Here is a 4,169-nt window from a genome sequence, read left to right on the forward strand (position 1 = left end):
CACCTAGCATCTCTGGAAAATGCCACATTTGTTTTATTGGAGCCAAATATTGACATTTTTGAAACCATATGAGCAAACAAAGCTAATTATTTTTATTATTTTATTTGAAAAATTTTATTGATATAAGCCACTGCACAGTGTCTTACACTGGGAATACCTCATGTGCTGTAGCTTGTGATGGTCCTCTCCACTAGCCCCAGTGATCCTTTGTGCTCTTCTTGTATCTCAGGGGCTAGAAGAGCAGGAACAACATTTTATAGCCTTTCTTGCTAAAGGTTTTTGGTTTGCTTTTCTTTAATAAATATTATTGCATTAAAATTGGAATGTAGAAAGGAGCAGACACCATATATTTTTTTCAATGGCAAGTATCACCTGGAATTCAGCAGATATGAGGCACAGTATCATTAATAGCTTCTGAGAATTAATTGAAAATCATCTAATTTGACTGAGTGTGATGGCTCACGCTTGTAATCCCGGTTTTTTGGGAGGCCAAGGTAGGAGAACTACTTGAGCCCAGGAATTAAAGACCAGCCCGAGCAACACATTGTGATCGCACCATTACAAAACATTTTTTTTTTTTTTTTGAGTTGGAGTCTCACTCTGTTGCCCAGACTGGAGTGCAGTGGCCGCTCCCAGCCACCGCAGCCTCGACCTGCTGGGCTCTGGCGATCCTTCCGTCTCAGCCTTTCAAGTAGCCGAAATTACAGGCATACGCTACCACGCCCAGCTGATTTTTTGATTTATTGTAGAGATGAGGTCTCGCTGCCCGGGTGGGTCTCGAACCCGTGGGCTCAGGCAATTCACTCACCTCAACCTCCCAAAGGCGCGGGATTACAGGCTGAGCCACCAAGCCCGGCTACAAAAACATTTTTAAAAATTAACCAGGTATGATGTCATGCATCTGTAGTCTCAGTTAATCAGGAGGCTGAGTGGAAGGATAGTCTGAGACCAGGGGGTTGAGGCTACAGTGGACTGTGATTGTGCCACTATATTCCAACCCGGGTTATAGAGAGAGATTCCTGACTCAAAAGAAAGAAGGAAGGAAGGAAGGAAGGAAGGAAGGAAGGAAGGAAGGAAGGAAGGAAGGAAGGAAGGAAGGAAGGAAGGATGGAAGGAAGGAAGGAAGGAAGGAAGGAAAGAAGGAGAGAAGAGAAAGAAAGAAAGAAAGAAAGAAAGAAAGAAAGAAAGAAAGAAAGAAAGAAAGAAAGAAAGAAAGAAAGAAAGAAAAAAGGAACAAAGAAAGAAAGAAAAGTTGAAACTATCTGTCTTGATACTCCAGGCAGCAGTGAACATTTGATAGTAGGTTTTTGGAATTTGTGATCTGGTTGAAACTTTCTAAATCTTTGAGGGCTGATCAGGTGAACCTGAGGGCTAGTGTCAGTCTTTCTTGATCTTGGTTCCTTCAGCCCTCCCAACAGTGTTATAGTGCCAAATTCTTGTTTTGAAATTCATTTCTGCTTGAAATACCAAGTGCAGTTTTTTTTTTTTTTAATTTTCAAATTTAACTAATACTTCCCATGGATCCTAGTACTTACCATGTTACTTTAAAATGTAAGAAAAAAAATTTTAAAAAGTTGCCGATTACTCATATCAGGACTCATGGAAGACTAAAAGACAGTCTGGGTCCCAGAGTTAGGTGAGTATACTTAGACATTTTTCCTCACAACGTGGCTTCATGTGCCTCAAACAAAACCTTTGAAACTCTATGATCTCTTCTCTTGAGTTGCAATTTTCATATTCCAGAGACCTTCTCTACTCCTTATAGAAAAACACTTCTTGCTAGCCTTGCCTGCGACGACTCCAGACAAACTCGTGTTCCAGGATGAGCACAATTAAAATGTCACCTGAGAATACTGTTATACACATGTGAACAGTATATTCAATAAGCACAACTCATGGCTTAATCAAAACACGTCTGTATTTTGGTCTTACTCCATGTTTTTTTCTTAGTCTTAGGTAATGCACAGTCTGATAGTCACTTTAAGAAACAAACGCTGCCTTAATTCAGAAATTCAAGTGTCCAGCATAAGTTATTAATCAAAACTCTGAACGCAGTTTAATGTCATTCTTTCCTCCTCAAACTCTAACCTGCATTAGGGTGTAAACCTGCAATCGATTGGCTCTGATGCTATTCCTCTGTCTCTACTTTTCCTACATTCCTGATTGCTTGCCTTCCAGGTTCTGAGAACTTCAAGTTTAAAGGGAGGGAGCTAGGCAATGTGACATAAGAAAGGAGCAATTCACTTCTATGGGTTCTTATGTAACTGGCTTTCTGTTCTGTTATATATTTAAACCTAGATATTTCCCTCTCTCTCTTTTTCGAATCGTAGGATCCCTTTTTTGGTTTCCTTGGAAGGTCCCTCCTAGACTCCTCCAACTCTTGTTTCCTAGATCTGTGTGTAGATGCAGCTCTATTCTAGTTTCTTGCTCAGCTGCCTTCTGAAGTTCCTAACAAACCAACTTTCACATAACATCCAGCTTCTTTAAACATTTTTTAGAATTTAGTTTTATCAGCCGGGCTCGGTGGCTCAGCCTGTAATTCTGCGCTTTGGGAAGCTGAGGTGAGTGGATTGCCTGAGCCTGCGGGTTTGAGACCCGCCTGGGCAACTTGGCGAGACCTCATCTCTACAATAAATCAAAAATTAGCTGGGTGTGGTAGTGCGAGCCTGTAGTTCCAGCTACTTGGAAGGCTGAGGCGGAAGGATCACTGGAGCCCAGCAGGTCGAGGCTGTAGTGGCCGGGAGCAGCCACTGCACTCCAGTCTGGGTGACAGAGTGAGACTCCAACTCAAAAAAACCCCAAAAAACAAAATTTTGTTTTATCGTTATTGTTATTTTATAGAGACGAGGCCTTGTTATGTTGTCCAGGCTAGTCTTAAATTTTGGGGTCCAAGCAATCCTTTTGGCTTCCCAATGTGCAAGGAGCCACAGCTGGCTTTTTTTTTTTTTTGGTAGAACATCCTGCATCTTGATGCTGTTTCTTCTATCCCAGGGCCTAAACTATTAGAAAAGTACCATGATGATTACAAGTCATCTCTGTGTTTCCTGATTTGCCCACATCAGATCCATGGTAAATGATTATGAATTTTGTTCACTGGCAAACTCAGGAAATGCACATCTACCCCATCTCCCTCTGCAATCTCCTGACACGTGTGGTTTTCCCTGCCCTGTCCCTCTTTTCCATGCATATCTGTGGTGGTCTTTTATTTGTTGTGTCATTTGAATTTCATCATTTCAACATCTTCGTTCAATTATAATGAATCAAATATTATTTTCCACTCCCATAGACATATTCTCTCTCCTTTGAAAAAAAATTGTGTTATCTCGTTCTATTTTTCAGAACATCTTTTCTTCAGTCTCCCATAATAGAATTGCTAGATCTTGGCTTTTATTCAAAACCAAATTAACTCTTTGTAATTACTGAGCTTCACTAGCTATATCACCTTGGGCCAGTCCACTTAACTTGCCTGGGCCTTGCCTTCCTCATCTATAAAATGGGGATAATAATAGTATTCAAGTCATAGACTTATTGCAAAAAATAAATTATATGATCCATATAAAGCCTTTAGCACAACAACTTGCACTCAATAATTGCCAAGTATTATACTTTCACTTCCCTGGATGATACCTCTTAAGAGTTACCTTCCCGAGGTAATAATTTAAGTGATTTGAAGGGAGGAATGTAAATCACTTATAATTTCAGGGGGTCCCTGGAAAATCAGCAATGTGCTAACATCATTTGCATGGAGGGAGGGTACAATTAAAACTTTAATATGGCAAAAGAAATACACAGGACCAAGATCAAACATTGGATTGAGCGGAAAAGAAGGAACTACAAAAGAAAATAAACAAATAAGCAGACAAACTTATGTCCGTTAGGGAACAAAAAAATCCAGTGTGCAAATTGAGAATGGAGCCATGTGCCCCAAAGTAGGAAGATCAGCATTGTTCACTAGAGCAGTTAAGGAGATCAATTCCTACTTCAATAGGAGCTTTTACTACTTTTCAGTGATGACATGCCCACTATGCACAAGCAGCACCCTAGGCAATGGCTCCACAGTAAACTTGGCAGCCTCAAACCATGTCGTCAGATCTATGATTCAGAAAATCCTTCTTGACTATATCATAAAGAAAACGGGTTTCCAACTTGAGGATATTAAAAAAATTTCT

This window comes from Carlito syrichta, unplaced genomic scaffold (assembly GCF_000164805.1).
Source record: "Carlito syrichta isolate Samal-C Ts95f unplaced genomic scaffold, Tarsius_syrichta-2.0.1 Scaffold303552, whole genome shotgun sequence".
NCBI lineage: Eukaryota > Metazoa > Chordata > Mammalia > Primates > Tarsiidae > Carlito > Carlito syrichta.